Below are 21416 nucleotides of genomic sequence, written 5' to 3' on the forward strand. Positions count from 1 at the left end.
AAAGAGAGTCTAAATCGGAGGTCTCCATCAGGTCCCTTGGGGCAAAGATTGTAGAAGTCAGAGGAGATGAAGAAACGGAGGACAGAGGGAGAACACAGCCCACTGAATCAACTAAGTAGGTTATTGTTATTGTTATCTTTTTGTTTTGTTTTGTTTACTCCAATGCTATGTGTCAGAAAACCAGCCAGGGTACAATTATAAACACCAAGAACAAACATGAGACTTGAATCCAGTCTCCGATCTTCAGCTCCCATACACAAGTCACTGCAGTTTAACTCTGATTCTCTGGAGCTAATCTCCCTAACACCACTTCGCTAATTCTCATTCACAGTTTTTGAACCTGAAGACCCAGAATGTACAACATTACGTACTGAAGTAGCATAGCCAGGAGGACCTGTGTTTGCCTCGAACACCTGTGTTCTTTTCCTCCCCTCTCTAACAAAATAAGTCAAACATTTCTTTTAAAGATATCTTTTAACTGATAGCCTGTCTCTGTAACGAGTGTATAACTAAATCAACTTTTCTCTATAAATTTTCATCACAGGAAAATAATCACCTGGCTTTATAATACAACTGAAAATAGAAAAACCAAAACCAACAAAAAAAAAACAAACAAAAACTAACAAACAACAAAAACAATGTTCCTTGAGTAATTAGGTCAGGTGACTGGCAAGTTCCAGGCAGGCTTCTGCTCACTAGTTGGGAAGGCAGAATGGCTTAGAAGGGTCATGTCTGCAAGGCTACTCCTTAGTGGGACAGCTAGAGAGAGACACAGTATGAAAGATCTTTAAAATAGAAGCAAAGTTTCAGAAGTAGAGAAAAGAAAATGTGTTGGCAAAGCAAACAATGAAATATCACTTATACACACAGGAGGTGTGAGGGGAAGAAAGAGTACAAATGAAGAGAGAGGGACAGAGGAAGAGAGAGAGAGAGAGAGAGAGAGAGAGAGAGAGAGAGATTGAAAAGATGAAAACACTTTCATCTATCCTAGGGGAGGAACATAGTTCTGCCAATATTTTGATTTTGGCCCAGGGAGCATATTTTAGATTTTGAAAAACAAAATTATAGAAAAATCGCACATTACTGTTGAGGAATTATGAAAGTCTAAGATAGAAACTAATACACTGTAGTTAATTCATGTGCATCATATGTTATTTATTGCAGATAACTTTATTCTCTAGGTGGAAATGACATCTCTGGAGAACACTGTTCATTGTCACAGATAGAAATAGTAGGGGTTCCAACCGAGAACTAAGAAGCCTGATAAACAACTTCAGCAAGGTGGCTGGATATAAAATTAACCCAAACAAATCAGTAGCCTTCCTCCACTCAAAGGATAAACAGGCTAAGAAAGAAATTAGGGAAATGACACCCTTCACAATAGTCATAAATAAGATAAAATAACTCGGTATGGCTCTAACCAAGCAAGTGAAAGATCTGTATGACAAGAAATCAAGACTCTGAAGAAAAAATTCAGAGATCTCTGAAGATGGAAAGATCTCCCATGCTCATAGATTGGAGGAATAATATAGTAAAAATAGCCATCTTGCCTAAAGCAATCTACAGATTCAATGCAATCCCCATCAAAATCCAAACTCAATTCTTCATAGAGTTAGAAAGAGCAATTTACAAATACATCTGGAATAATAAAAAACCCAGGGTAGTAAAAACTATTCTCAACAATAAAAGAACTTCTGGGGAAATCATTATCCCTGACCTTAAGCTGTATTACAGAGAAATTTGATAACAACTGCATGGTGCTGGTACAAAGACAGGCAAGTAGATTAATGGAATAGAACTGAATACCCAGAAATGAACCCACACACCTATGCTCAAATGATCTTTGACATAGGAGCTAAAATGATCCAATGGAAAAAAGAGAGCAATTTCAACAAATGGTGCTGGTTCAACTGGAGGTCAGCTTGGAGAAGAACGTCAACCTTCTATCACCTGGTACAAAGCTCAAGTCCAAGTGGATCAAAGACCTCCACAAACAACCAGATACACTGGAACTAATAGAAGAGATAGTGGGAAAGAGTCTCGAACACATAGACACAGAAGAAAATTTCCTGAACAGAACAACAATGGCTTATTCTGTAAGATCAAGAATCGACAAATTGGACCTAATAAAATTTCAAAGTTTCCGTACAACAAAGGACACTGTCAATAGAAGAAAACAGCAATCAAGAGATTGGGTAAAGATCTTTACCAATCCTACATCCTATAGAGGGTTAATATCCAATATATACAAAGAAATCAAGAAGTTAGACTCCAGAGAGTCAAAAGTGCTATTAAAATGGGGTACAGAGCTAAACAAAAAATTTTCAACTGAGGATTACCAAATGCCTGAGAAGCATCTAAAAAAAATGTTCCACATCCTTAGTCATCAGGGAAATGCAAGTCAAAAGAACACTGAGATTCCACCTCACCCCAGTCAGAATGTCTAAGATTAAAAACTCAGGTGACAGCAGATGCTGGCAAGGATGTGGAGAAAGAGGAACACTCCTCCATTGTTGGTGGGTATTGCAAGCTGGTACAACCATTCTGGAAATCGGTCTGGAGGTGCCTCAGAAAATTGGATATAGTACAACCTGAGGACCCAGCTACACCACTCCTGGGCATATACCCAAAAGATGCTACAACATATAACCAGGACATATGCTCCATTATGTTCGTAGCAGGCTTATGCCAGATGCCCTTCAACAGAGGAATTGATACAGAAAATGTGATACATCTATACAATGGAGCTATTCAGCTACTAAAAACAATGACTTCATGAAATTCATAGGCAAATGTATGGAATTAGAAAATATCATCCTGAGTAAGGTGACCCAATCACAAAAGAGTACACATGGTATTCACTCACTGATAAGTAGATATTAACCCAAAAGCTCAAATTAACCAAAATACAATCCATAGACCACATGAAGCTCAAGAAGGACTACCAAAATTTGGATGCCTCAGTCCTTCTGAAAAGAGGGGACAAACATATTCATAGGAGGGGATATGGAGACAAAGTTTGGAGCAGAGACTGAAGGAATGGCCATTCAGAGCCTGCCCCACTTGGGGATCCAGCTCATATACCTACAGAGACCAAACCCAGACAATATTGCTGATGCCAAGAAGTGCATGCTGACAGGAGCCTGATATAGCTGTCTCCTGAGAGGCTCTACCAGAGCATGACAAATACAGAGGCGAATGTTCACAGCCAACCATTGAACTGAGAATGGGCTCCCCACTGGAGAAGTTAGAGAAAGGATTGAAGGAGCTAAAGGGGTTTGCAACCCAATAAGAACAACAGTACTAACCAACCAGTGTTCCCAGGGACTAAATCAACATCCAAAGAGTATACATGGACAGACCCATGGCTCCAGCTGCATATGTAGCAGAAGATAGCCTTGTTGGCATCAATAGGAGGATAAGCCCTTGGTCCAGCCAAGGTTTGACACCCCCACTGTAGGGGAATGTCAGGGCAGGGAGATGGGAAGGGGTGGGGGAAAGAGGATAGCATTTGAAATGTAAATTTTTTAAAAATCCAATAAAAAAAAAGGTCAGTCAAAAATAAGAAATCAGAAACCACTGTGACCTTTCCATTCTCATTAACATTATAATCTATTTTGTTCTTTGAATAATTCTTGTACCCTTTTGGGGAGGTAGTAGGTGTAAGAATCATGTTAGTTTCTGCACCGTAGTATTAGTTACAGTCCAGAAGTGCTGCCTAGTGGGGCGTAGCAGATAATTCCTAACAACATAAAGAGAACAACCCACTTCAAAAGGAGAATATTGCTTAAATTGAGTGCCCTGCTATCTAGTTTATGTATTTATAAGTGTTCTTTAATTTTTCCAACCTCACACTTTATTCTATTGTTTTATGTGTTTCATTTATCCAAACTCTAGAACACAGTGTTGGTATACATTTAAACACGCCTGAGATTTCAACAGTTTTATTGAACTATAACTCATGCACCATGCAATTTACTCATTTAAAGATTGAAATTCCGTGAGCTCTAATGTGCCCACAGTGTTCTACCACCACAGTTAAAATCAATATTAAAATGTTTTGTACCACTCTTCCTCGTAGGAAACTCACAGTAGCAATCACTCACCAATTCCTTGCATCTTTAGGGACGGATCAACCAAAATTCCATCTCCCATCTCATAGGTGTTGTTCACTCATAGAAAAGGAATCATATACAATGTGAGACTGGCAGACTGGCTTCTTGCACTTAACTCACACCTTCAAGATCATCCACATTGCTGATATATTTTGTTTTGACCTTTGTGCTACCCAATTAGAACCAACTGAACAGATAATCACATTGTACATCACCCATCAGCTGGCAAACATTTGGGCCCTTTCCACTTTAGATTATAAATAGAGTTAAGAAAATCTTACATTCTGTTGTCCGTGTGGATATTAATTTGTACTTCTTGTGGAAATATACAGAGGACTAGATTGGCTGTGTCAAATGGAAATGTATATAAAATTTGTAGTACCAATATATATTTCACAAACAATGTATGCAGGCACCTTTCTGGTCTAGCCAGCATATGTCCCTTTCTCATCATGACCATTAAGTTCTGGGTGTGAAATAGCACCTGATAGGGGTTTTACCTTGCATTTCCCACGTGGCTGAGTTTGAGGGGTTCTTTTGAAACGTGCCTATTCAGTATCCTTATGTTTTCTTGGAGAAATGTTTAAGAATTATCCCTTAGTAGGACAGACACTAGAGGAAGTAAAATACTGGCTGTGAAAACCTGACAACCTGACTTTGACTCCTGGGAACTCACATAAAGGAGAAGAGAATCAACTTCACAAAGTTATCCTCTGACATCTGTACGTGTGCTGTCACAGGTAAGCTCCCACACAGCTGTCATGCATACACACATAATAATCATAATAATGTATTTTAATATGAGCAGCACTGTTGAACTAGGTGCTTATCGGAATATGTCCCCTGAAGTTGGGATATGTTAGGTGTATAAAAGAGTTAGAGAAGAGAAATGGGAGGGAGACATAATCTTATTTTATTGTTTATGTGTTCTCCAGAACAAAAAAAAAGTTGTAATTAGAAACTGAAAATATGGGCATATACCCAAAAGATGCCCCAACATATAAAAAAGACACGGGCTCCACTATGTTCATCGCAGCCTTACTTATAATAGCCAGAAGCTGGAAAGAACAGAGATGCCCTTCAACAGAGGAATGGATACAGAAAATGTGGTACATCTACACAATGGAATATTACTCAGCTATCAAAAACAACGACTTTATGAAATTCGTAGGCAAATGGTTGGAACTGGAAAATATCATCCTGAGTGAGCTAACCCAATCACAGAAAGACATACATGGTATGCACTCATTGATAAGTGGCTATTAGCCCAAATGCTTGAATTACCCTAGATCCCTAGAACAAATGAAACTCAAGACGGATGATCAAAATGTAAATGCTTCACTACTTCTTTAAAAGGGGGACAAGAATACCCTTGGCAGGGAAGGGAGAGGCAAAGATTAAAACAGAGACTGAAGGAACACCCATTCAGAGCCTGCCCCACATGTGGCCCATACATATACAGCCACCCAATTAGACAAGATGGATGAAGCAAAGAAGTGCAGACTGACAGGAGCCGGATGTAGATCTCTCCTGAGAGACACAGCCAGAATACAGCAAATACAGAGGCGAATGCCAGCAGCAAACCACTGAACTGAGAATAGGACCCCCGTTGAAGGAATCAGAGAAAGAACTGGAAGAGCTTGAAGGGGCTCGAGACCCCATATGTACAACAATGCCAAGCAACCAGAGCTTCCAGGGACTAAGCCACTACCTACAGACTATACATGGACTGACCCTGGACTCTGACCTCATAGGTAGCAATGAATATCCTAGTAAGAGCACCAGTGGAAGGGGAAGCCCTGGGTCCTGCTAAGACTGAACCCCCAGTGAACATGATTGTTGGGGGGAGGGCGGTAATGGGGGGAGGATGGGGAGGGGAACACCTATAAGGAAGGGAAGGGGGGAGGGGGATGTTTGCCCGGAAACCGGGAAAGGGAATAACACTCGAAATGTATATAAGAAATACTCAAGTTAATAAAAAAAAAGGAAAAAAAGAAACTGAAAATATTTCTATTAAATAGTTATGTATTATTTATTGCAAAAATATAATAGTCCTTAATGTATTTTGGAAGTACCTTATATATGATAGGTTATACATATTTTCTCAAAATGCGCATGACTCCGTTCTGGACAGTTTTCTTTGAAACAAAAAAGTTTCTAGTACCCTTACCATATAAATTGGGTCCCTTTTCTCACTGACCCTCATCTCACATGTAAGAAACTAATGCTTCACCAAAGAATTATTTATGGGTTCCAATTTAGAATACTGGTGCTCAACATTGCTATTGCTATGACCCATTCATACAGTTCCTCAAGTTGTGGTAATGCCCAACTATAAAATTATTTTGCTGCTGCTTCATAACTGTAATTCTGTGACTGTTATTTATGTAAATATCTGATATGAAACCTTAAAGTGGTTGCAACCCACAGGCTAAGAAACACTGGTTTAGAATTTCATGACGTTAGTGATTATATTTAAGTGTATAATTTATTCTCAATTAATTTTTGCAATGTCACTTTTAAAAAGTCTTCACTCCTTCTTCAAAGGGGAACAGAATACCCTTGGCAGGGAATAAGGAGGCAAAGATTAAAACAGAGGCAGAAGGAACACCCATTCAGAGCCTGCCCCACATGTGGCCCATACATATACAGCTACCCAATTAGACAAGATGGATGAAGCAAAGAAGTGCAGGCCTACAGGAACCAGATGTAGCTCTCTCCTGAGAGACACAGCCAGAAACAGCAAATACATAGGCAAATGCTAGCAGCAAACCACTGAACTGGGAATGGGACCCCCGTTGAAGGAATCAGAGAAAGAACTGGAAGAGCTTGAAGGGGCTCGAGACCCCATATGAACAACAATGCCAAGCAACCAGAGCTTCCAGGGACTAAGCCACTACCCAAAGACTATACATGGACTGACCCTGGCTTCCAACCTCATAGGTAGCAATGAATAGCCTAGTAAGAGCACCAGTGGAAGGGGAAGCCCTTGGTCCTGCCAAGACTGAACCCCCCAGTGAACGTGATTGTTGGGGGGAGGGCGGCAATGGGGGGAGGATAGGGAGGGGAACACCCATAGAGAAGGGGAGGGGGAGGGATTAGGGGGATGTTTGCCTGGAAACCGGGAAAGGGAATAACAATCGAAATGTAAATAAGAAATACTCAAATTAATAAAGAAAAAAAAAGTCTGACTCAATAACCCTCGTTCACATAGTTATTAAATTACTACCACCCATGGGTTTTACACAGACCTATATATTCTCTCCTATTCAAGGAAAATTCTAAGCAATGTTGAAACTCCTTTTACCTTTTCCAATGATGCTTTGAATGCAGATAAATACTTTAAAGTTCTTTTTAAATAAATCATTTCCTCTGTGTGCCCTAATCCTGCAATTTCAATTTCTTCAGTTATATATAAAGCTATATCTCATGGATCTGTTAGTCCTGATCAAATTGAGAGAAGAAAAAGTACAAATTCTTCTGTAGCATTGACAGAAATATGTAACAAGCATTTTATTCTGATAATACAGCCAATAGTTCTAAAGACCAGGAATACCAACCAAATCTCACTGCTGGCTTTTGGCTCAACACCCCTGCACCTTTCTCTGTGTTGGAGGATGTTTTCCCGTGCAGTAGATTACATAACGTGTTCTCATCATCTCCAGACAATAATATAAGGAATGAATATGGAAGTGTTGATTCAAAAATGAGAATTTTGATGTTCAGAAGCATCAGCTCCCAGGAGGAGCCAACAGCTAGCTTTTGGATGTCTCCCCATGGCTCATGCCTGAGTTCTGTGCAAAAGCCCTCAAACAATGTGGTAAAAACAGGACTAAACCGACTGTACTGGCTGTTTCTGTGTGTCAACTTGACACAAGCTGGAGTTATCACAGAGAAAGGAGCCTCAGTTGAGGAGATGCCGCCATGAGACGCAGCCGTAAGGCATTTTCTCAACCGGTGATCAAGCGGGGAGGACCCGGCTCATTGTGGGTGATGTCATCCCTGGGTTGGTAGTCTTGGACTCTATAAAAGAACAAGCTGAGCAAGCCAGGGGAAGAAGACAGTAAGTAACATCTCTCCATGGCCTCTGTATCAGCTCCTGCTTCCTGCCCTGTGTGACTTCCAGTCCTGACTTCCTTTGGTGATGAACAGCACTGTGAATGTGTAAGCTGAATAAACCATTTCCTCCCCAACTTGCTTCTTATTCATGATGTTCGTGCAGGAATAGAAACCCTGACTAAGACATTGACTAAAAGAAAATTATAGAATTAACCCCCCAAAACATTAACTCCCTCTTGTGGAATTTTATGGAATGGTTTTAAAGGAACAACTAGAAAATGAGGCAGTTGTGTGGAGCTTGGAAGCCCAAGAGAACTGGGTCTGAACCTCAGCTCAGCTGTTTTGTAATGGCTTAATCTTGAACAAGTCACTTTGAAGTTCACTTTCAATGGTTACCAAATGAACGTGGCAATCACAGCTTTGCAGAGGTAAGAAAATGTATTGAAAAATAAAAAAAAAGGGGGTTGGGGATTTAGCTCAGTGGTTAGAGCGCTTGCCTAGGAAGCGCAAGGCCCTGGGTTCGGTCCCCAGCTCCGAAAAAAAGAACCAAAAAAAAAAAAAGAAAAAGAAAAAAAATTGTCTGTCTCAACAATTTCCAGCATTGTTACCCTGCTTATCTGCCAGCAGAAAATAGGTTTGGCAGCAACCAACAGATTTGGGAAAGATCTTTACCAATCCTACATCTGATAGAGGGCTAATATCTAATATATATGAAGAATTCAAGAGGTTAGACTCCAGAGAACCAAATAACCCTATTAAAAATGGGGTACAGAGCTAAACAAAGAATTCTCAACTGAAGAATATAGAATGGCTGAGAAGCACCTAAAGAAATGTTCAACATCTTTAGTCATCAGGGAAATGCAAATCAAAAGGACCCTGAAATTCCACCTCACACTAGTCAGAATGGCTAAGATCAAAAATTCACATGACAGCAGATACTGGTGAGGATGCAGAGAAAGAGGAACACTCCTCCATTGTCAGTGGGATTGCAAGCTGGTACAACCACTCTGGAAATGAGTCCGGTGGTTCCTCAGAAAATTGGACCCAGCTCTACCACTCCTGGGCATATACCCAAAAGATGCTCCAACATATAACAAAGACACATGCTCCACTATGTTCACAGCAGCTATCCCCAGCTATTCTGGGTTCTTAGGTAATACTATGTCCAAATGTCTGTACTTCTGCAAGAAAATTACCCAGTTCTTTTCCATGCCCCATCTCCTCACTTTGGCCTCCAGCATAAGTAATTTTCTTGCAGTGTGTTTGTGCAGTGTATTTTGGAGAGCAATTCACCACCTATCCCTTATAATCAGTTTTATACTATGATGCCTATTAAGGTACAAAAATTGAACTATACCCAGTTTTACCAAACCCTTCTCTGTTACTAATCCTTTGGTATTATTTATTGCTGTTATTCTGTTTTCATTTAATTTTTCAAATTCAGCCTATATTTAGGAAAGAAATCTTCTTGATGGAATAAGTTCAAAGAGAGCCTGAAGATCATCTTCAATGAAGTACTAAAGAGAACTTTGATAAGATTTCCAAAGTACATCTGTGGGAAAGACCTACTAAACTCCACAGTAATCCACAAAAGACCTACTGTTACTCCACAGTAGAAACAGTAGAAAGAGACCAAAAGGACCTGGCATTAAGTCAAATTGCATCCCAGTTTTCCTACCTAGGTAACTATCGATTTTTCAAATAGTCTTTCAAATAAAAGAGTAATAGCAGCTAATGAACTATAATTTTCCCTTTCTATGTGAAACTCAAGATGCTTTGTCTACATAGGGATGGAGTCATGGGGGCAAGAGAGAAGACAACAATCAGCCTTGATAGTTGCCCACTTTTTCTTGCAAATGCTGCACGGAGAGTGTTTTCTCTATTTTTATATGCTTACAGCTGAGCATACCTGTCTTATTTCACTAATTGTATGACTAGTATGACTAAGCTACATCTACAATAACATCCTATAGAATCAATGTGTGTTTCAGGAATGACTGGTTTCCTTAACAAGATATTTATTAAGTTAGATTATGCAGGATGGAGATGTAATTGGGCCTTATCCATTATGAAGTAGTTGTTCCTTGAAGAAAATCAGAACTATCTTATTTTATGTCCCTTGCTGGAGTTTAGCCATCTTGCTCTCTCTATGGAAGGAAGACAGCCTTGATGAGTTAAGGCTTCTGTGGTTCAGATGCACGCTCAGATCAATATCAATTACCTGTGTTCATTCTGAGTAAGTGGGAAAAATATCCCTCCACAGAAGAGATCCCAATTCACAAAGCTCATGGAGAAATTATATGAATCCTGTGGTTCCATCTAGAGACCTGGAGGCAACCATAGTTACAAAAAGATCATATAGAAGTGAGTAGAAGTCGAGAACTATTTGGGTGTCTCAAATTAATATTTAATTCCTTTCCAATCATCTTGCTGTGTACCAGTTCATTCAGCAGGAACAATGATTACATCAATTGCTCACGAGACATTTCGATAGGCACTGTACACCATGTAACACGACCACTTTATGAGACTAGTTAGAAAGTAAGGTTCCAAAATGAATACTATTTACTCAATGTTACTTTTGGCTCACTTTTAGTGCTATTAAACTTAAGATCCAAGTGTATAAAATACTTATAACTTACTCTGCAGAACTCTTGTCAATGAAGATATATTATCTGGGGACAGGGACCATCATGATTTTATTCTTTGATCAATACAAGCGAAATGAGATGCTATCTGTTAACAAAATTGGGAATATCAAACTTCAATTATTAAAAGATTTCTGTTATTCCAAAACTTACTGGCTTTTTTGTCACGATACAAATCTTTTGTATAATCAGTGAAAGCAGCTTTTAAGTCAGATAATTATGGACATGAGAAATGGGGATAATAGAGCCATCTATCTACAGAGACAAAACTATTGTTTGAATTATCTCAGGCATAGATTTGGATGGAGGAGAAAACACAATGAAGAAGAGAGAAATAGAAAAACACCTAGGTTCATGTCTTAAATGTGTCAAAAAGATTATGGAAGAACTAATCTGATTTTGAGATTTGCTTCAAGGATAAAAGTAGTTTCTCTAGAAAACCACATGTAAAAGTCAACATAGAAAAAATATTTCTGAATACTGAAGTAACTCAGGATCCAGAAAAGTAGACTGGTGAATTAAACAGGGTTTGTATTTTTATAGAGGGAGTTAATTCTACCCTCATGTAGCTATGTACAAAAGTTGGATGGAAATGATTAAGCCTATGTGGCAGGCTAAAATTTACAGGCCAAGTTACATAACTTCATATATAATATATAAAGTATTAATATTATATTAATAAATTATATATTATAAATTTTTTCTACTTTCAAGGAAATATATAATACATATTATATCAAAATATGTTTTATACAGTATAATTTATTAATATAATTTAATCATATAATACGTTCTATGTCATATATAATAATGATATATATTAATTTGAGGTTATGGTGGTACCTGACTATCTTCTCAGCACTTGAGAAGCTGCAAAAGGAGAACTGAGAACTCAGGACCATCATGGGCATCATAACAAGAGTCTGGCTCAAATCAGAGAAAAGAAAACTTAAATTTGAGCAGAGAACATGTTAGGAAGTAAATGTGAGGGGAAGTGAGATGTGGGAGGGAGTGAGAAGCAGAGGTGGTAATATTTCATTGTATATGTGCAGACTAAAATGTAATTTCAGTTAATACCAACCATTGGTATTGGGTGTCTGATGTGTTTTGGGTTAAAATTCAGGAAGAAGTTCAAGGTAGAGTGCAGGGCCCAGGGGACATGTTGGTACAGAACAGTGTGCAAAGATTTCCTCTAATCTTGTGCTTGAGAACAAGAGCAGTTCACATATGTTCTTTCCCTAAACACTGTTTCTCAGATAGAGCTCATGACTAATTAGGCCATGAACACCCAGCTTGTACTCAAAGCTATTTTTGTGTTGTCTTGTTAGGGGCAGACCAGAGAGATAAAGGCATGCCAAGCTTGCTGTGTTGGGAGAAAGTAGCATTGGGCACAGAGGAGGGTAGAAGACTTTATCTTTGTTTCTAATGATAACAAAATGCTATTTATAACCTTCCTTTAGCTTAAGAGGTTAACAGGCCAGAGTTTGCATATATCGAGAATCAGGTGCTATTTTTCTCACAATTCTGTACAGTGAGGCTAAATGGTATGTCTTCTGTACCTCAGTTTGGCTGGTTTTAAATCTTTACAATTCCTTTAAGCAAGTTGCTTATGAAAACATCCTGGAGCATGTAACTATATTTCTTGTTTCTGTCATTGCAAGTTCATAATAAATATGTTAGGTGGATGACAGTAAATTTCCTTTACAGTAGAAAGTCAAATTTTCAGTGGAACAGAAGAAAAATGCATAGAATTTAATGGAATAATTCATTGTTGATGGGACTGAAAGTAGAAAAAAATCTTTAAGCAAACAGAAAATATGTTTCCATCTGGAACATGTAATAGAAAACTCCAGAATATACAATGTATAATTGCAGCTTACAGAATATTCAAAGTTTGGTTGAAGAGACCAGATATAGATCTGTGTGTGTGTATAGATCTCTCTCTCTCTCTCTCTCTCTCTCTCTCTCTCTCTCTCTCTCTCTCTCTCTCTGTGTGTGTGTGTGTGTGTGTGTGTGTGTGTGTATGCGTGTGTGTGTGGGGGTGTGGGTGTGTGGGTGGATGAGTGTGTGTGTGTGTGTGCATGTGCGTGAGAGAGATAGAGAGAGAGAGAGATAGAGAGAGAGAGAGAGAGAGAGAGAGAGAGAGAGAGAGAGAGAGACATAGCGAAACAGGAAAGTGGTTCTTCTTGAGCTGAGCACTCCGTCATTGGGTCACTTGCACATGGAATACAGTGTATCCAGAGTCAGACGTATCTCATTACAGTCTATGACACTGTGGGTGCCCCATGACCTTGCAGAAGCTTCCCATTACTTGCAAAATGGGAATAATATATTTCCATCAAGATTAAATATAACAATTAGGCAGATAACAGTACTGTGTTTCCATTTTATAAATATGTCTTCCCTGAATGAGGTTTGTCTTAAGGCTTGCCTTCTGCACTTGCAAGTTGGGGATAATGCTCTCCAGCATGTGCATTCTGCACAAATCAAATGTGATGATGCATTTAGCCTTTGGCGTGTGAGCAAGTGGGGTCAGGCTATACTGACATTCTGGCCTTATGGGAACATTAAAAAAAATGTGCTTTTTCATCTGACAAAGCAAATGACAAGTAAGGAGTAGAAAGAGGCCCACCAAAGAGGAATGTCAATACGTCTTAATAGTCATCAGGTGTCAATTACTGAGTTGCTGTCGATAACGTGTATCCTTCTTCCAGAAAAGTTCCATAGCTCTATATAAAAGCTTGAATTTATGATTTCTCCTCAGTCAAATCCTCGAAGTGAAAGAAAAATGTCATCAAGATTTCAGCCTGATAGGAAAATCAAACTTCCAGTCGATGCAGTGCCAAGGGCTGTCAATAGCACCAATTACATCTCATTGGTCATGATGGAACACAGTTTGCATTTACTTAATATAGTTTTTTTTTTAATCTGATGCCTGAGTATATGTCATCTTAAATAGTGAACCAGACCAGGTTGACAGGAAAATAAAACATACCCCTGTCTTCCACTGACTCAGTTAGCTGCCTAAGAAAGGTTGATCTATCTATAACACAGAGTGCATAATTCAACATGACAGGAAAGGAAAAAAAAAGAAGCATGCATAATTTCACACACATGGAAGGTAAAAATGGAGACAGATTTATGGGTTGTAACCTGCTGAAGACTGTGCAGAAATGTTCCACTGCTTGCAGACAAGTGAATTCTTTCATCTTTAGGCCCTTCGGATAAATTTTCCTCAGGAGTTGATGGACTTTAAATCTGTCAAAGAGGGACCTATAAAACCTGATTCGATGCTATAAATGGTAGCAGCACGAGGCTCTGAGTTGTGGTAGCACTAAGGAGGACACACAGACATGTCCTCTTGTGACATTTTACTACAGAGGACAGCAAAGCTATTCAGATTACCAATTTCTGAGGTAGAAATGGGAAGAGACACTTGCGATTCATTTCCCTTTTGGACACAAGTGCCAGGCAGTTGCAACAAGTGCCTAACTAAACTGCTTCCTTTCAGTGGTGTGCGGAGTGTGGGTAAAATAATTCAGAACCACACAATTCCCATAGTTCCAAAGCAAGAGGCCAATCAGTGTAGGGAGCTGCGAAGCGCCTCAAAGGTGGCGCCAGTTTCTGCCTTCCACCCTCCCGATGGTGAAAGCTCCTTGTAGTAAACAAGTCCTTATTTGGCTATGCCTGCCTGGCCTGCTAGGTTCCACATAGTGACAGCCTGTCTGCATGACCCACCGTGGGACGTTGGGGTTGGTTGGCGTTGGGTACTTAAGTTGATGTAGGGCGTTCCCCGGGGAAGAAGATTGTATCAAGGTTCCTGAGTAAACTGCTTGAAAAAGATCTCCTCTGGTCATGTCTTCTTTGCTGGTCAAGGTTGGTCACGACAAATCAGCACCACAAGGACACAGTAAGAACTGGTTAAAGAATACCACACAACAAACTAGGAAAACACGGTGCTCTGTCCCCCAAATTCTAACTCTCAGGAGTATATTGATGTTGTATAAAGATATTATATGTAGGACTGTTTTGAGCCATGATACTCTCTTGTACCATAAACCTTAATAATCCAGGTATTTATTTAAGCAATTGGCATTCCTTCTGTCTGCATGCAGGAAGCACTGTAGAGCACTGTATAGCACTGTGTAGCTACCAGAAACCAAACAAGAAAATGCATTTAGGAGTGGGACGGTTGCATCTAGCACTGCTCTGCAGGACACAGGCATTCAGTCAAATTTTCTTTATATCCTGATCATCCAGGACTCCAATCTTCTATCTTGGAAATGTCTCCTCGTCTTAAAGGCTGGAAGAATATTAATTCTTGCCAATGAAAGATTAGCCTCCGTACTACCAGAATCTATTGGAGACTGCTTTACTCTAACCTTGGCAGTAAGATGCAGTTTGATTTCACATATCTGTTAGGTTAGCATGACCTGGGGAAGCATTGGATAAAGCAGGATTGGTCAGAGTGAGATGTCTCACTGGAAGCAGGTCCTACAATGTCTTCGCCTCTCCTGGAATAGGTGCTGGAGTTAATATGGTCTCAGGTATCCCATGTTGTTGAACCTATCTATCAAGGCGATTGTAGAGTTCCTCTGATTGATCCCTGAATATGGGCCATCCCATATTACTGGCAAGGGAGGTGGCATTCCAAATTGAAACAAATCCTGAGGTTTCTGCAACTGGATAGCAGCTAGGAAAAGACTTACTTTGATAAGACTCTTTTCTTTCCCTGTTAGGCTTCACTAAAACAAGCTAATATTGATTGACTTTTTTATTTTTATTTTTTGAGATTACAATTACATCCTTTTTCTTCCTCAATACCCTCCCATATATTCCTCCATATATCCTCTTATATACTCTTTTTAATTTCATGATCATATTTTCAGTAATTCATATTCCTAAATACAGCCTGGATAGTCTGTGTAATGTTAATCATATGTGTAGTCTCAGGGCTGACCAATTAATAATAGATAACTGATTCTTCTGGTCTTACCTGTCTATTTCTCCCAGTCTTGGCATCCCTTAATTGTATGCAGTTCTTTCTGTAGGGTTGAGACCCCCTGGGCTTTCTCCTGTCCACACAGTTTCAGCTCACGCACAAGCAGTCATATCAGTACAACTTCATGACAGTATCTGGGTTTTAATCATCTTTGGAATATACCCATGGTGACACAGCTTTGCTCTCTGCATTCCGCTCCTTCCTGCAGCCAGAGAAGAGGGTCTGTGTAAACCACCAAGAACGCCTTCTTCTCTGTCAACTTTCATACTCTGCTTTCAGTCACCAACTACTCTCCTTGGACTTTCCAATAAAAGTAACTCCTTCTTCCAGTCAGGATTTACAGACTACATTTGAACTGTGCCATTTTACCACCCTTTCATCTCAAAATTCAGGAGGGCTCTGCTTCTTCTGTATCAGTAACAGCTTCTAGGGTACTGTCTACTCTGGCACGATTAGAGAGATGCATGTATCCCCTCTTCTAATGTCTGCACAATAATCACTGTATCCTCCAGTTTTGTTTGTAGAACATAACCATCTGTTAAGTGTTCTGCCTTACATGCTACATATAATTTAACATGTCTAATTTTTTTCTAAGTCATTTTGTTCCCCTCCCCACTGCCTCCCATGACAACCCTGGAATGTCAGCTTCTCTTTGAGCATCATTGATTCTTTAATGCTTCTGAGAGCTCCACTGAGGGTACTTTTGTGCCATCACCAAGGAAGGTGCCAAGGTGGCATCTTACAGCTTCAGACAAATACTCAAATCTACAATCTTATCCATGATTAGTGTTATATTCATTCTATTATAAACATCTATACCCACCTACACCTTGCTTTATAAACTCTAAATTTAAACATAGGTTAAACAAATCATATACATATATATGTGTATGTGCTCGCTTCGGCAGCACATATACATATATATGTGTATATATATTCAAAATATTCAAAAATCCATACAGTGTATGAAACTTTAAAAGTAAAGAATGAAAGAACTGTCTTACTTTATTTAAAAAAGTCTATTTCAAATGCAGTGCAAAGTCACAGAATCAAAAGAGGCACCGGTAATCTCAAAGCAAATATTCCTTAAATCAAACATCCAACAGACCACTCAGTAGAATCATCCACAAAGCATCTTCAGCATTAATCTGTTTAATGTTAAGAATATTTAAATGATGCAAGTGTAAGTATGAGAAATATAAGAGGTAGAGTCCAGCCGTTTAACTCATGGTGCGTTCACAGGATCATTCACAATACACTTGCCCAATAAAGCATAACAAAAGGCCGAATGTTTCCTATTTCCTATCGACAATCATGTGTCTTCAGAACAAGGCTCTGCCTGCTGTTATTTATATTATCAGTCGTTATCATGCTGTTAATCTCACTTAGATGTTTTTGATGAAGCCTTAGCTCCGAATTAAAGAAAATAGGAAGTATATCAGAACTAAAAGCTAATGGGAGCTGGATAACTTAACACTTGTAACACTGCTTTGCTAAATTATTTCTCCCAGTCTCCTGGTCCTGAACTTGAATATGGAAAAATCTACTCTAGAAGAGACATTATAACAATTTATCAAAGACTTCCAGTCATATGGTTAGCAAATAATCAAGATTAGGGACTAACTATGAATCAGCCCAATCTCTGGTAAAGCACTTATATTTCAGTAAGTCAGCTAGACTAAACTTCTACATTCCAAAGTAACAGAGAGGAGAGGAAGTGCCTGGTGATCTCTCATACCAAACTGATAAGGGTTTTTATTTGTATTTTTTCTTTATTGGAGAATAAGAAGAGTAACATGGATGATGGTGGACTTCAATATGATGCCCAGCAGAGTGAACCCAGCTGAGTTGGTACTTCAGTAAACTATGGAAAGATGATTTGACGTCTTTGACCTTAGATTCTCCTTCACACCAACAAGAAATAATGATAGTAACTATTATTATGTTTGTAGTGAAAGATTAATTCCTGTCCAAAGGAAAGACAGGGGCAAAAAGTGGAGCAGAGACTGAAGGAAAGGCCATGCAGAGACCGGCCCACCTTGGGATCCATCCCTTCTACAGACACCAAACCCCCACACTATTGCTGATACCAAGAAGCACTGGTTTACAGAAGCCTGGGATAGATGTCCTCTGAGAGGCTCTGCCAGCAACTTGACCAATACAGATGTAGATACTCACAGCCACCTTCGGACTGAGCTCGGGGACCCCAATGGAAGAGCTAGGGGAAAGACTGAGGGAGCTGAAGGGGATGGCAACCTCATAAGAATCATATCAACTAACCAGACCACCCAGGGCTCCCAGGGCTCCCAGGGAGTAAACCACCAACCAAAGAGTACAGATGGAGGGAGCCAGGACTCCAGATACATATGTAGCAGAGGACGGCCTTACCTGACTTCAATGGGAGGGGAGAGAGTCTTGATGCTCCAGTGTAGGGGGATGCTAGAGCAGTGAGGCAGGAGTGGGTGAGTGGGTGGAGGAGCACCTTCATAGAGGCAAAGGGGAGAAGGGGTGAAGAGGATGGGGTGGGAGTTGGTGGAAGGGTAACCGGGAAGGGGGATATCATTTGAAAAGTAAATGAATAAGATGATTAATAAAAAGTAAAGATGAAATAGAACAAGAGAAGAGATAAAGTAGGGGAAGTAGAGAGGAAGTACAAAAAGTAGTTTTCTGAAGTCGACTATTTTATACAAATGATCCGCAGTAAACCAGAAGGAGCCTTCCTTGAGCATCCCACCACGATCCTTTCTTCTCTCAGTTGCGTGGATCGTTCGTAAGGAGGAGGATCTGAGCAGGGAAGCATCATCAGTTATCTCTGGCATAAACAAACCTGGAGATTGTTGACAAATCAAGCGCATCTACTAATGGCGGTGGTGGTTAGAGAAGATGGCGCTGAGTGTTCTCAGGGTCACGTGACCCACAAAGTCAGAATGACTTTTCTTTTATTATGAAATTTCAGGCTCCATCAGAAAGACAGGTTGAAACAGAGCCAATGTCCCATCAAATGCTTGCCCTTAGTCACTTGCCTCCTCATACCCTTAGACTCAGGAAGGAAGGAGCTTGGGCTTCACCCCAGACTGCTGAGACCACTTCTCATTGTCATCTCATGGGAGCAGCTATCTGTCCCCAGCGTGCCCCAGGCTCTGGTGGAATGAAGTGTCCACATGTCGTCTCCAGTGAAGCTCTGGCCCAAAGAGCAGGATTCTTATAAACTTAAGGTCTGACTGTGAGGACATATCCAATAGTCTATAAAGAATAATTTTCTCAGATGCTAAAATGACTGGAAGCAGATATATTAGGCAGGCCAGGATGGTGCCACACTGTTAAAGGTATGTGCTATAAGCCTAGAAAGCTGAGTGTGATTGAATAGCCCAACATGATAGAAGGAAAGAACAGAATTCCACAAGTGTCCTCTGACTTTGTGGCATGTGTGTGTGCATTTGCGTGAACATGCAATTAATAATTAATCAGCCAATTAAAATTCAACATACAATGGAACTGAGCTCAGGATAAAAATATAGATAGCTGACACCGAATCATATTTGCACTATAGGAATACAGTTAAAGTACAAGCAAAGGTCTTTATTTATTAAACTTCTCTTTGAAACTATTCATGATGCTTATATAATACTCAAAAATATCAGATTGTAAGCTTTGGCCTTTTACCTCATGTGACTCTATATGTATGACATGATATTATCTGAAAGAGCCTTAAACATAACATGTTCGTGTGAGAGGAAGACGGGGAGCATAGCTATTTACACAGTGGAAACACGAGGTGATGAGAATGATGTGCCCATAAATCCAGGAACACCAGAAATCATGAGTGCCGCAGGACTTAGGCCACAAATCATCCGGGGACATTGAGACTGACAATTTTCATCTGAAATGAGTTACACTCATTTCAGGCTTCTGGCTTCGGGAAATTCAAGAAAATGAATTACGATGGTTTTAAGCCACTAAATCCCAGGTAATTTGCCACAACAACAACAGCAAACTAGCATGGTACTTTAATTCCTTTATCCTTAGGCAATCATTTCTGGGATTAAAACATGTTTAAATGTTTAACAAGCAAGTGCTATAGGTGTACATAAAAAGTAAGTTCAGAAAGATAATAGTACAACAACTTTCACATTCCAAGCACAGGAAAAATAATATGAAAATGTGCTAAGCAACGTTGCCAGTGCTCTACTCCCCAGGAGTAAATGAACTGTGGTAGACAGGCCCTGGCTATTACAGAGGAGGACGAGGTGTGTGTGAAAGAATTAGCTCTTCAGAGAATGTAAAGAAAATAAAATTTTATTTCACGTATGCACGGAATAGAGGGGTAAGGCCGAGCTGCTAGGCAGTAACAAGAGTCCGCCTACAATAAGGAAACAGTGATGAATGAAACATTGAACGCCCATGATAGCTATAATCTGTGGATGTGTAACTGCACAGCACACAGCTTCACTGATCCCCAGATCAAGGACAAGAGGAAAGTTCTTTCTAGATGTTTGGTGACTTTCTCCTCTGGCTATATAATCCAAATATTTGCAGGAATTCTTGCTGGTACCCAGATCTAAATCTGGGAAGTTAAATTCTGTAACCTTGAAGCCGTATTAGCATTCATGGGTATGTAGAATATCACTTTACAAATGAATGTGACAGCATCTAAAAGACAACACAAACAGCACGGCAAGTCATTTGATGCTAAACTTCACCTCAGACCAGCTCTGAATTTAAGGGACCAGACCAGAGCAGAGAGGAAGCCATCACTCATAAGGACCGATGCAGAGTCAGACCTGAGCTCTGAAAATGCTGTTGGTATTTTAAGAGGTGGCCAGTGGGACTTACAATACTATACATATTATTATGGAAAAGTTGAAATTCAAAAATGTTAAATAATTGGATCAAAGCCATAACGCCAAGGTTGGCAGAGGTCAGTTTTGAAATCTAAACTGCTTGACTGCAAACCAGGGGCACATTTTACCCTATCATGGAACCTTGGGAGATGGATATCCTGGCACTGCCTCTGACATTAATGTGTAGCAGATACGGACAGATTCTTCCTTGCCTATTGAACTCTATGTTTGTGACTAAAGAAGTGGCTTGGAACAGGATTTTTGAGGGCTGTCTTACAATTACTCGTTTGGGCATAACAAGGAATATGTTTTTAAAAAACCAAGACATGTAAAACAAGATGCACTAGTTTTAAAAGCATCTCATTGGATGTATTCTCACGGTCAGACTGGTCTGAGAGTGGAATTAGATGACGTCGTCCACTAACTGTGCAAAGTACTCATTGCTGTTCTCTGATACGGGAGCGTGGGGATGGCTGCTGCATAGCTCTCTACCTATGAAGTCTCTGAATGCTTCAGACCATTACTTAGGTCATCTAGTTTGACTTAGCCTCCGTGTCCTTGGCTATAAAATGAAGAATATATGTAATTTTCTTGAATTTTAAATAATAAAACTGAGTTCATAAAAATATTTTCAAAACAGAATTGTCACAGTATGAAAAAGTCAGATGTCTATGTCTCAAAGAGTGTATGTCTCAGATTTCAGAAAAGGAATGGATACCTTTAAACCCAAAACTTTCAGATAATATTAAAT

At 39.6% G+C, this 21416-nt stretch overlaps 1 long non-coding RNA gene across 1 annotated transcript in view; it reads right to left on the reverse strand.

Moving 5' to 3' along the window:
• LOC134485248 (uncharacterized) overlaps window positions 1–18734 on the reverse strand; it is a 58776-nt gene extending 40042 nt beyond the window's left edge. The window contains exons 1-2 of the long non-coding RNA XR_010063292.1: window positions 18652–18734; window positions 15819–16026 (exon numbers count right to left, since the gene is read on the reverse strand). This is a non-coding gene — a long non-coding RNA (uncharacterized LOC134485248). The remainder of the gene's footprint in view (window positions 1–15818; window positions 16027–18651) is intronic.
• Window positions 18735–21416: the final 2682 nt, after the last annotated feature.

The sequence above is a fragment of the Rattus norvegicus genome, chromosome 1 (assembly GCF_036323735.1).
Source record: "Rattus norvegicus strain BN/NHsdMcwi chromosome 1, GRCr8, whole genome shotgun sequence".
NCBI classification, from domain to species: Eukaryota; Metazoa; Chordata; class Mammalia; order Rodentia; family Muridae; genus Rattus; species Rattus norvegicus.